General features: G+C 32.8%; 1 long non-coding RNA gene across 2 annotated transcripts; it reads left to right on the forward strand.

Moving 5' to 3' along the window:
* The first annotated feature begins 3,808 nt into the window (after positions 1-3,808).
* Positions 3,809-13,207, forward strand: LOC133784158 (uncharacterized). 2 transcript variants are annotated; one of them, XR_009871167.1, is made up of 4 exons: positions 3,809-3,985; positions 7,109-7,161; positions 10,818-10,941; positions 12,884-13,207. It is a non-coding gene; the product is annotated as an uncharacterized LOC133784158 (long non-coding RNA). The 2 variants fall into 2 exon arrangements; XR_009871166.1 differs by lacking the exon at positions 3,809-3,985 and having other exon boundaries at positions 5,724-7,161.
* Positions 13,208-13,953: the final 746 nt, after the last annotated feature.

Genomic DNA, 13,953 nt, shown 5'->3' on the forward strand with positions numbered 1-13,953 from the left:
GTGGCAGTTCATATTGCGCAATTCAGAGTTTTCTCTAGTACTTGGTTATTCTCAAAAGTTGAAACTTTATACTGGAGTTGTGTTTAGGTAATTATTGTTACTTCTTATATCCTATTTTGAAAAAAATAAAAGATTCAATCAAAATGATTTTAATTTATTTTAATAATTTAAAAAAAAGTTGTCATAAATATAAAGATGCAATGCTTTTTCGTTCACCAAATGACTGTGGTGAAGTTTTAAAATATTATTACCCAATTGGTAATTACCAAATTGGGAAGTGTGATAGCTACAAGACAAAATATGAAATATTCTTATACGACAATTCAACTGAGTTCTATGATACACATGTCATACAAACTTTGCCTTATTTAAAAAAGTGTTAATAAAAAATAACAAACAATATATGTTCTGAAGTGTCTAAAATAGTTTAAGTGATATAAAAAAGAGGATGTCCAGAGGTAACCCAACCATTGTAGTCAACTAAATAAAGGGTACATAACTTGTTGTTAAGTGACAAAACTATTTTATTAAGTGTTATAAAACGAAACATAAAAGTGTAAAAGTAAAATATTAATTTTATTTGTGAATTAGGTAATATTTTCCATATTAATAATTTATTTTTTATTTTTTAGTACCTGATACAAATAGGGAGGAGCCACATGGTGATGTATGTAGGCTCTAGCCTAAAGTGAAATTCAATAAATATATTTTTTTGTTTACTTTAAAATTAATTATAGTTGGTGTAGTGGTAATTATCAGTTTGACTCCTGTACCAACTCACATATTCGAGCCCTACATTTTTAATTTTTGTTAAAATTATGTAGATTTAAAGGAAAAAGTTTATCCAAAAAAATAAAAACAAGGCAAAAGTAATATTAAGTTTCCACCTCCAACCATATCACCAAAAAATATTATTTGTTTTTATATTAGTTTTTTAATAATATTTAATATTCTTTTAATTATTATATAATTTTACTAAAATCATCATAATTTTTATAAACAATTAATTATTTTAATAAAATCAAAACTATTCATTAATTACATGACAATAATACTATAGATTATGAAAACTCGATAAATTAAAATATCATATTACATGTGGTAACATAAACATTATATTACTAGAGAAAAAACTTTGGTCAATTAAATCGAAAACATAACACACACTTGAAAAGATTAATGAAATTATATTAATTCTCCAAGTTAGTATATTCGTCCTTCGGGTGTTCAATTAATGCATTTCGATGTTTGGTTTGTTTCATTGTAACTTTTAATGTATGTTAAAGTTTCTAATGTTTTATTTTATTTTGTTAACTAATTTCTAAATTTTATTAACATAAAAAACATATATAAATATATTTACACATTATAAAATATAATAGAATAATATAAAACCAATTATTAAAAAAAATCAATTACGAAGCCCTTATTGAAAATAATGTCTAGCTCTGTCATTGGAGACACAAGAAAAAAAATATGTCCCAAAGTTGAAAAATATATATTCATATTAATTATTAATAAGAATGAAACATGTCAATCAAATTTGGTAGAAAATTACTCATTACTAGATAATATTATTATCTAATTTGTTTCACATTTCATAATTAATTATCGACGTAAAATTATAAAATATGTGGGACTCTCATTTTAATACAATGTATGTTTTCAAATAAATAAGCAATTATAATTTTTAATTAAGAAGAAGAAAATTTAAAAATAAACATTATCAAAATTACAATCTCCTACATAAAAAGTAGAAAAAATTATATTTGATTACTTAATAATTGCTCTAAAAAGTATTAAAGTTATATATTAGTTCTTCTGGAGTTGTCCCACAATTAACTTTGTACTAAGGGTTCATTTTAAAAGAAAAGTAAGTACATAAATTTACCAATATTAAATATTTCGTAATATTTAATTAATGACCAAAATGAGAGGTGCCAATGACAAAACCCTATTATTTATACCGATCCATGGAAGAAATATAACTACAAGTAGAAAATGACGTACTTACATCGAAACAGCTATAATTAATGATCTTACCATAAAATACTAATTTACACAACCTTCAATGGTGGGGGTGTTTAAGACCTACTTAATGACTCATTGGAAATAGTGGAGTTCGAAGGTCAACAATGACAATAATCTTACTGCCACAAGTGTTGTTGCAATTGTAATAATGGAATTAATGAAGATCACTTTTCTTGATTTTTATTTGTGAAAAGGCTACCATTAGTGTCTATCATTGCAAAACAACCCAACATAGTAGTTTCGGACAAGTTCGCTAATCATTAGGTTTTTCGAACCTAATTGATGAACTGATTACCAACAGCTGTCTTCGAAGATCATGAATGGCACAACAAAAAGATTGTTAGAGTTGACTGTTAGTCGTCCAAAAGTTGCGACCACAAGAGATGTGTAGCGCACCAAATTTTTTTTATATTATTAATTTTGTGCTTTGTTTTATTTAATTGTTAAGTGTTGTGAATTTTTATTTTATTTGTTAGAATTGTTTGGTAGAAATTTTGGGTTTATTTAATTGTTAATTGTTTTGTTTATTATTTAATTTATTTTTGTGAATATATGCGTTTTTGTTGAATGCACCAAGGTGCATGGTAGGTAGTGATGTACCCTAGTAATTATTTGTGTCCACGTGTATGGTTGCATGATGCACTTGTATAGAATTTTCTACACATTTTATTGTTTCCTTTTATTAGATTTATTTTATTTAATTAGAAACAAAAATAAAGGAAAGGGAAATAGAAGGTGGCCTGTGGACTATAATGGGAATGGGGGGATTTCCCTTTCCTATTTGGTTTGGTCTTAGCACAATATGAGTGGATGACTATTAGTTAAAATAGGAAAAGAGTTACCATCCTTTATGCACTTTTTATTTTCCTACCATCAAGAGAAAAATCAAATAGGAATAAAAATAAATGAAAATATGGACAAATAGGAAACTTACCCTTTTTCTATTTGGACTAGTAAATGCCTTAGGTTAGATAAAGGGGGAATAAAGAAAATAGAGGAGCTATTTTTTCTTGGGATGCCGAATTCAAGAGAAGGAGAGAGAGAGAGAGAGAGAGAGAGAGAGAGAGGAGAGGCACAAATTCTAGAGAGAGAGAGAGAGAAGAGAAAGAAGGAGAAGATAAGAGGAAGAAGGGTAGTGTTTTGAAAACCCCTAGGTATGTGTAGTGCACTAATTTTTTTTTTAGTTATTAAAATTTTGTGTTTTATTTTAGTTAAGTGTAGTGATTTATTTTATTTAAATGTTTGTTTAATTTATTTAATTGTTTGGTTGCTTTATTTAGTTGTTTGTTAATCTAAAAAAATTGCTAGAATTGTTTGGTATAATATTTTTGAATTTAAATTTGTTAATTGTTTGTTTGATTATTTATTTTAATATATGAATAATTGTGTAACTTGTTTGTTTTACTATTAGTGTTACATTTTATTAAGTGTGATAATTTATGTGATTAAAATAGGCTACTTTGCTTATTTTTGAGTGTGTGCCGAAATGTGTGTGTGTGTGTGAATGTGTTTTATTTTCTTTTATTTATTTTTCCCATTATAGAAAAGGAAAGGGTAATATGAATCTAGGCCTAATGTGAGTCTTGAACATTTTTCCTTTTATTATGAAAAGAAAAGAAAATAGAAAAAGAAAATAAATATAAGTTGTCATCTTGTAGGAAAAGAAGACAAGGTTTATTTTTGATTTGGTTCACATTAGGATAAGGGTTTAGGTGAGGTGTAAGGAGAGGAAATGATGGGATTTAGCTTAATTTATGGGATCGGAATTTGGCTTTTCACACTTGAGTCCTTGTCTTAAGGTTAGGTCACTAGAGGCTATAAATAGGAGGGTATGGAAGCCTTGGCATTCTTTTGCTTGTGGCTGCCGAAATTAGAGAGAGAAGGAGAGAGAGAGAGAGAGGCGTGAAAGAGAGAGAAGGAGGAGAAGAAAGGAAGAAGAAGGAGGAGGTCTTAGGTATGGTTTTTCTTATGATTCCTTGTTGTTTTAAGATTTAGGTTTATCTTCTTCATTATCTTAAGTCTTTTTCTATGTTCTTCTTCTTCATGGGTTTAAAAAAAAACCCTACGGTATTCAAGAGTGATTATCACTTGGGTGTTGATCAAGTTGTGTTCTTGATTTTACAATCAAGAGAGGTATTGAATTTCTACCCCTAATGCTATGGTGTTCTCTTGAGTTCTTGGATTTGTGGATATTTTCCATATGTTGATGCATGGGAGATTGATCTAGGCGTGGGGGTTATGGTGTTGGTTTGATTTTTATTGTTGTATGTTCATAATGTGTGTAATGAGATGATTATTGAAATATGGTGTTGATGATATTTTATGATTTTATATATGTATGTTTCGGCCTGGGGTTTGGGCATATTGGGTTGTTTGATTTTCTTATGTTTCATACATGTTAGAAACATGCTAGGTTTCATGTGTTTATAGATGAGGATGTTGTGTAAATTCTTGTTGGGTATCCTAGGTGTTTCGGCCTAGGGGTGATGTTCAAGCATGATTGTTTTTCTTGTATGTTTTAAAATCAATTGTGAATCTAGAAACATGATAGGGTGTATATGAGATTATGTATAAATAAGTTATGGTATGCATGAAAAATAATAGGAACGTGATAGGTTTAATATAAAGGCATATATAAAGATTTGTGTTATGTTATTCATGCATGTTGTATTATTATTTTGTTGGGTTGCATGTATGAACTCATTAGAAATAGAATAAGGTTTTGTAAGGTTGTAAATGAATATGTGTTAGTTATTTCCTTTGAATTATTTGTATACTAAGAGCATGTTAGGATTTGTGATTTATTGTGTTAATTAAACATGAATGATTTTGTATGAATTTTTATGAGGCATGAGGTAAAAGATAAAATTCATGGTGATCTATGCTTGCTGATTTTATGATTAAATGGTTAAAAGATTGATGAAATAAGGAAATGTATGCATAAGAATGGCTCTAAAGATATGTGGTATTTGTGAAAATAAAATTGTGTTTTAATTCACACTTAAAATGATGTTTTTGCACAAATAATTACCCATGTATTTTTTTATATTTTGATGAAATATGAGTTTTAAAAAAATGAAAATGGTGATTTTTAATGATAAATATGATTGCTGGAATTTTTGTAAAAAAATGTGTAGTGTGTTTTAATAAGAGGAATTTGATTAGTTTTTTAAATAAATTAAAACCCTAAACTATGGTAATATTAAAAATGGTATTTTTAATATAGTATGGGTGTTTATTTTAATAGTAAAAAATTTTCTTTATTTTGATTATGAAAAATATTGACCTTAATTTATTTGTGATTTTTAAAGAATTTAAATGGAGGTTGAAAGTTTAGCTTAATAAGTTTAAAATAATCATTTAATTGTTACATATGGATTTATGTTACATAGAGTTAAGTCTTAAAGTAATTCAAGCAAAAATTTATTTTTCCTACACTTAAAATATATATTTTTCTCACATCAATTATGTAACACAATTAATTAAATTAAATTAATATTTTCTAAGGAAACATGATAATCATAGGTATTTTAAATAAATTTCTAGCCTTGATATTTCTTTGTAATTTGAATATAATAAATGGATTTATCACATATATTTTAAATGGCTAAATAATTTTTTTTTGAAATAAAAATAATGTCTTGAGAGATTTAATCAACCTAGTAATTTTTAAGAAGATAATGAATAGTAAACAAAGTATGTTACAAGTCTATTTTTTTTAAAACGATAGAAGTAAGACACATAGAATTATCGTTTTAAAACGCTGCATTTGCGCAATGTTCCCACGTATGCATGTTACATGCAAATTCACGTTTACGTCCAAAATTATGCTATTATGCAACCATGTAGTTTTTATAGAAAGATCATGCATGCAATATAGGTAGAATGAGCATTATTCTTTTATGACCTTATGTGTAATTAAGCATATTTGTATGTTGTGTGTAACTCCTACCATGTGTGCATGGCCCATGCACACATGAGTTATATGAGAGGGAAAAATAGTAATTATGTTAAGCTAAGGAATGTCGTTTTGATTATGGTATAGGCTCGTTGAGAAGTTGTTGTTTTACTTAGCTTGGACCTGAGGTAAGGAAGTTAGATGGAATTTATGATTGTTATATTATGAATGGTAAGACTGTTGTGTGAATGAAATGTTATGAATTATGAATGCCATAATGTGATGATATGTTGGCTTGTATGAACGTTGTATGATATGAATGGATGTTAGCGTGATGAACGCGACACATCGAAATGGGTTGCTAAGGATAAGAAGACGTAACCCGAGTTACTAAGGATATGAAGACGTAACTCCATGGGCGAACGCGCCGAGGTTATTCAAGGACCAGAGACTCTTGTTTACCTCAAAGGGTGGCATGGACAAGTTAGCGGGCCATGTTCACAAGGAATTGCTTATGATTTTGTTATGATGTTTATGATATGATGGTCGCATTATCTTCACGTGAATATGTTTATGTTTCTGATATTGATGCCAATTTTATGATGATGCTATGATGTATAAAGATGAATGATAGTGTTTGTAATTTGTTGTATCTTACTTGCTTGTTGTTTGTACTTCCTTACTGGGCTTTTAGCTTACTCCCCTTACTTTCCCTTCTAGGTAGCAAATAGGTTTCTCTATGGCACGCATGGTGATGTGGGGAGTTCTATTGTCGTTGTGTGTATGGCGTGGGGGAATTCTATGGACGGAAAACGATCAATTAAAAACGCCATTTTTAATAATGTTATGTTTTATGAGACTTTTTAAACTTATCAGTGGGACTTGAATTATTGGTTGTTTTTGAACTTTGCATAAAAACTGATATTTTCTTTTAAAACTATTGGGCACAACTTGCATGTTTTAAGCAAGACCCCACTGAAACCTTTATAATAAGTGGCTTTCTTTTATAAACCATTGAAAATGTGAATGTTTTACAAAGTACTAGAGTAGGGCGTTTTACAGTATGTGCTTATGTTTTGGTGTTTTTAAATCCTTAGTCATGAATCTTCTTCTTCTTGAAAATATAAGAAATAATTTGTGGTTTTTCTTTCTTGTTCTTGTGATGTTCGAAATCCCTAGGGAAGTGATCAAGGGTGGCGGCCGAATTGAGTTTTTGAACTCTATCAAAGGAGGTAGTTGATCACTAGCTATGTTTTGGTTTTGTGTTTATATCTAATGGATTGTTGATGTTTTGGTTCCTATTAGAATTTTGCTATGTGTTGATTTAGGTGGTCATTGGGATACTTGAATATGATTTATGATGATTTTGGTATTTTATGTTCATGTTCATGGGGGTTTCGACCAAGCATAATGTAGGGAATTCTTATCATTTTTTTTATGTTGCTATGTTCGATTCATGTTCTGGGGTTCTTGTTTTCTCTTGAGCTTTGAAACCAGCTTTGGATTTGAGAGATGATTATGATATTTTTGACAGCATGATGGGTTTAAATGAGGAATCTTGTTGTATGTTCTTGTGTAGACCTAATGATTTATTTTCTGAAGAAGGGCACAAAAATTTGGTGATATATTTTGAAAATAGTACTATGGATGTTTTTGCCTTGTGAGTATGTTTAAGGTAGTTTGATTAATTATTGCATGCTAAAGGTAATATTAAATGCTTAAAAGATGTGTAGAAACATGCTAGGGTTTGTGTTTAAATTGTGTTGATTAAACATGTATGATTATTGTATGAGTTTTATGAAGCATGATGTAAAAGGATGAATTTCATGACTTAATATGCTTGCTAATTTTTGTGTTTAAATGATGAGAAATTTGATGAAATAATGATTTGCATGCATAAATATTTTTGCAAGTGCTGTGATGATTTTTTGAAATTAAAAGGGTATTTTAATTTAAATTAAAATGAATATTTTTACTCAAATAAATACCTACCGTTTTTTTTTATATATTTTATAAAGAAAATATGAGTTTTAATTCTAAGATGGTTATTTTTTAGGGTTTAATTTGTTGCTGGAAGTTTTGGTAAAAATTATGAAATGTCTTTTAAATGAAAAGAAGTTTGTGTGTGTATTGAAATAAATTAATACCCTAAACTATATATAAATTAAAATGATATTTTAAATGTAACCTTGAATGTTCACATGTTAATAAGTATGGTTTTCTTTATTTTAATTAAGAAAAATATTGAGTTTAGATTTAGTTGTGATTTTAAACAAAATAAATGGTGGCTGAAAGTTTAGTTTAAAAAATTAAAAATAATTATTTTGGTTATCACATATGAGTTTACACTACATAAATTAAGCCTTAAATAATACAAGAAAAAATATATTTTTCTCACCTTTAAAATTATTTTATATTTTTCTCACATCAAATCTTGTATTAATTTAAATAAATTGTTATTTTCTAAAGGAAACATGATATTTATAAGTACTTTTAGATAATTTCAAGCTTTTGTTATTTTTTTTAGCAATTTTAAAATAAAAAGTGGAATTATAATTTGTTTTTATGGCTAGATAAATTATTTTTATGAAATAAAAATAATGTCTTAAGAGATTTAATCAACTTAGGAATTTAAAGGAAATAAATAATGGTGAGGAAATGATGTTACTAAATCTTTATTTTGAAAATGTTAGAAATAAGCATGCAGAAATTATCGTTTTTAACGTCACTTTTTAACAACGCTCCCACGTATGTATGTCGCATGCAAATGAACTTTTACGTTAAAAAATATGTCTATTATTCAACCATATAATTTTTACTTAAAAACCATGCATGGATAATAGGTAGAATTGACATTATTCTTTTGTGATTTTATGTGAAAAATGTGCATGTTTGGAAATTATGTGTAAATTGCACCATGTGTACATGACTCATGCACACATGGGATATGTGAGTTGGGCACAAGAAAATCTTATGTAATCCTAAAGAATGCTATTTGATTATGGTTATAGGCTCATTGTGAAGTTTGTTCAATTTTTGCTTTGCTCGGACCTGCGGTAAGGAAGTTAGATAGAATTCTATTTACTTATGTCATAAACAATAAGATGGGTTTGTTTGAGGTTAAATGTTACGTATGATGATGTACCATGTGATATGGCGTATGAAATCCTATTTTGAAAATTATATGATAAATTTGATGAATTGATTATTTCCTTTGTATTGATATGACTGGAATGCATGTATTTTGTATGTTGTATGAAAACCAAATGGTTGTTAGCGTGTTGAACGCAACACGATAAAGGGGTCACTAAGGATATAACGATGTAACTCGAGTGGTAAAGAATGTCACAATCATAGTCCTTTACCAACTCCAACCAACGCCTCTACCTCATGTTCAAATCTTTTTGGGTGAAGAAATACTTCAGACTCTTGTGGTCAGTGTATATCTCGCATTTCTCCCCGTTCAGGTAATGTCGCCACACCTTCAGTGCGAATACCACTGCCACCAATTCCAGATCATGGGTAGGATATCGCTGCTCATATTCCTTCAACTGTCACGATGCATAAGCTATAACTTTCTCATTCTGCATCAGCACACAGCCTAAACCCATCCTTGATGCATCACAGTATACCACAAACTTTCCTTTCTCCGAAGGAAGACTCAGCACAGGTGCAGTAATAAGTCGTCGCTTCAATTCTTGGAAACTCTTCTCACACTTCTCTGACCAAGCAAACTTCTGATTCTTTCGTGTCAATTCTATCATCGGTGTAGCAATCTTCGAGAATCCTTCTACAAACTGCCTGTAATAACCTGCTAACCCGAGGAAACTCCGAACATCTGAGGCGTTCCTTGGCCTCGGCCAATCTATCACTACCTCCACCTTGGACGGATCCACCTTAATCCCTTCTGCTCCAACTATATGCCTAAGAAAAGTCACCTCTGGTAACCAAAATTCACACTTCTTAAACTTGGCATATAGCTGATGCTCCCTTACTTCTGCAAGACCTGTCGAAGATGTTTTTCGTGCTCTGCCTCTAAACTAGAGTACACCAAGATGTCATCGATGAAGAAAATGAAGAACTGATCCAAGAAATCTTTGAACACCCTGTTCATTAGATCCATGAAAGCTGCCGGGGCATTGGTCACACCAAAAGACATGACCAAAAACTCATAGTGCCCATACCTCATTCGGAAGGTCGTCTTCGATATGTCCTCATCCGCCTTAGCTGGTGATAACCAGATCGAAGATCAATCTTTGAGAACACTGTCTTTCCCTACAATTGATCAAATAAGTCATCGATCCTTGGTAGAGGGTACTTATTCTTGATGGTCAACTTGTTCAATTCCATGTAGTCTATACACATCCTCAGAGTTCCATCCTTCTTCTTCACAAACAGAACTGGAGCGCCCCATGGAGAGTAGCTAGTCCTGATGAATCCCAAATCCAGAAGTTCCTGTAGCTGTATCTTCAATTCCTTCAACTCTGCTGGTGCCATCCTATATGGTGCTCTTGATACTAGTTCTATCCCCGGTGCTAACTCAATAACAAACTGAATCTCCCTGTGTGGCGGCAATCCTGGAAGATCCTCAGCAAATACATCCAAAAACTCACACACCAACCTGGTCTCTCCCGGCCCTACTGGAAAAATCTTGGTAGTGTCCACCACACTAGCCACAAAACCTATGCATGATAATGATGTATGATGTATGATGATAACGTTTATGTATGATGTATGATGATGATGTTAAGTACGATGTATGACAATGTATGTATATGATGTTGTAGGAGTCTTATAATATGATTATGTTTTGTTGTGTTTTTTTTTTGTTTGTTGTTTGTACTTCCTTACTGGGCTTTTAGCTCACCCCCTTACTTTCCCCTTTCAGGTAATAAATAGGATTTCTCTTTGGCATGCATGGTGATGTGGGGAGTTCTAACGGCACGTGTAACAACCCAAAATATCTAACAAGGCTTAAGGGCATTGATTAACGTGCCGGGAGGGCATAATTGGTATACGTGTGATTTAATGGTTTAATGCATGATTATGTGGCATGCATGATTAATATGATTATATGACTATGTGACATGCATGTTTGTGAGTATTAGATATGCACGTGGGCCCGTTATAGCTTATAAGGGCATATTTGTATTTTTGTCTCGTTGACGACATAAATGTGATTATATATTGTAAATTATTGAGACCACATTATTATGTGGATATATTTGCAGCATATGTCTCGAGACGGTCCTAGTGGGCGGATTGGCGAAATAGTCACAGCGGGGTTTAATACTCGGCTCGGGGGAGCCTCGGGGTATTCGGAAGGAAATTTAAGGGATATTTTGGGAATTATGGATACTAAATAAGTATTTGGTGATTAATTTGTTACAATGGGATTAATTGGTTAATGGTAGAAATATTTGAGGAATTAGCGGGAGCTGGGGGAAAATGACTATCTTACCCTTTAAGTACCCTTGGAAGATTAGTAAGTTTAGGAGGGTAACAAGGTCTTTTGCTTAGAAACTAAGGGATATACTCAGAAACTTGGGAAGTAGAGGTAATATGAATTTGAAGGAAGGTTAAGCTCTTTCACTCATCTCTCACTCACGATTTCTCTCTTTCACTCTCCCTTGTGAAACCTAGTGAAGCTTGAAGATTGAGGAGATGTCAAGCTGGTTGTTTTGCTGAGTTTTAGCTAAGAAACTTTGGGGAACCAAACTCTGGAATTGAGGGCTTGAAGCTAAGGGAAAAAGAGAAGGAAATTTGGGTGATCAAGCTGGGAATACTCAGAGAAATTGTGAAGAAATTTGGGGGCCACATAAGGTAAGGATTCTGGTTAGAATCTCTGAATTATGTTGAAACTATGTTGAGGATTAAGCTTGCTTAAGGTCAGGTTTTGTTAGTTAGTTTTGAGTTGAATTTGGGTGCTAGTGAGAGTGTGAATTGCTACTGAGTTGGGGTATTGATTCAAGTATAATTGATAGGAATTTTATGTTGGGTTTGGTCTAATTGGGAAGGTTTGTTAAGGTGAAGGTCTGGAAAATTGGCTGGGAGAAACATGGGAAAAACCTAGAATTTCTGGGTTCAAAGAGGGCGTGCCGCGACCCAGCTCTGGGGCGCTGAGGCGTGTGTGCCCAGAATGGCGTAGGTTGGCCTCTAACTTGGGGGCGCGCCACGATCCACTAAGCCAAGTCGCGACCAGCCTCCCCTATAGCTTGGTTTCTTGGTCTCTCTCTTAGGGGAAAGTCGCGACCCACTAAGCCAGGTCGTGACCCGCCTAGGGATTTTTGCCTTAGAATGGTTTTTAGGATTGGTAAGGCTCGAGGGTTCAAATCTAGGCGCTTGGGACAATTTCTACTACCCGATTTAGTAGGAATTGAGGTCCTGGTGGCTATTTTTTGTCTCATAAGTATTTATTTGGATGGGAAGTTGATGATTACCCATTGGCCACTCTGACTAGGTTTATTTCCAAGGCTCGGGACTAAGGATCGTGCTTGGAACCATTTAATTTTCTTTGTTCAGAATTAAAGGTAAGAAAACTACACCCTTGAGTGGTTATAATGGGAATGAGTTTCCCAATACTTGAACATGTTTATTGTATGGCTAAATGAATGATTTGGCATATGAAAATGAACGACCTAAGAGAGTCGGGGGATAATAATTTGCGCACAGGACGCGGCTCGGCCACTGTGAGCCGAAGTGAGCTAGAAAAACATTGAACTCAACCTAAGCGAGCCGGAGTCAGTAGATTAAATAGAGGATGTGGCCTAAGGGCGCCGACCCTTAGTATTGCATGTTGATTGAGATGAATTGTTGAATATAAATATTTACTGTTGTTAGCTTGATGCTATGGCTTTCTGAATATCTGGTTAACTGTTTTATGAATTAATTGATTATGTATTATTGCTGTGGTTTTCTTGCTGGGCCTTGGCTCATGGGTGCTACGTGGTGCAGGTAAAGGCAAGGGTAAGCTAGACCAACCATGAGTTGGAGAGCTCTGGGGGAAAGGTGTACATTGTCAGCTGCTCGTCCACAATGGCTGAGGGAAAGTACAGGGATAGAAGCATAAAACTTGTATTTTTCCATTAGAGTGGCCACTGATTGTATATAACTTTTGGGGAGTTTATAAATTGTCTTTTAAACCCTTTTTTTGGGTTCCCATGTACCAAACATCTATATTAATGAAAAATAATCATTTATGATCAATCTTTTAACCCTAATCTGATTATGACTTTAAGAACACATTTTTATTCATATGACTTGATTAGAAAGTCTTGCACTATTTCAAATCCACAGTGTAACAGTCTTGGTTATCCAGGGCGTTACAACTTGGTATCAAAGTGGTCTACATTTAAGGGTTCGTGAAGACTGGCTGGACATGTACACTCGCTGCTAAAGACAAGCTCGATTCAGGGTTTGGTAATTGTATACATGTGATTATATGCTTAAGTGCTTCAATGAAATATTAATGCTTTACTACATGATTAATATTGAGCATGAGATACTGATAGGGCCTGGCCCTTGACTATTGTGTGATGATAATGAGGCGTTCTTATTAGCATTGCAGTTGCGTGTGAGTGAATGTTTGAATGATTATTTGCATCTTGATTGCTTGTGGTAGGTTGGGTTCCAACGGTGGATCATGGAAAGATTGTTACCCTAACATCATTGTCTGATCGCCGAGTTGTTGATTGCAAATAAACTTGGATAGCTATGCGTCCAAGGAGATCAATACAACTAGCCAGCACAAGTTCTGAGGCTGGAGATGATGACCCGGGCCAGAACCCTCCACCAGTCCTTGAGAACTGGCAGCAGATACTTACGGACATGCAAGCCCAGCTACATAGCCAGGAAGAGCAAATTCGTCTTCTAAAACAGCAGGCTCTGTCAGAGAGTGCTGCACCTATTATGACACCTGTTGTGGCACCAATTGTTCAGGCACCTGAGATTGGGAACAGGTGGGAGCCCTTGTATGAGCGGTTCAGGAGACAGCATCCTCCAACCTTTGAGGGAGGAACAGATCC

Source organism: Humulus lupulus, chromosome 6 (genome assembly GCF_963169125.1).
Source record: "Humulus lupulus chromosome 6, drHumLupu1.1, whole genome shotgun sequence".
NCBI classification, from domain to species: domain Eukaryota; kingdom Viridiplantae; phylum Streptophyta; class Magnoliopsida; order Rosales; family Cannabaceae; genus Humulus; species Humulus lupulus.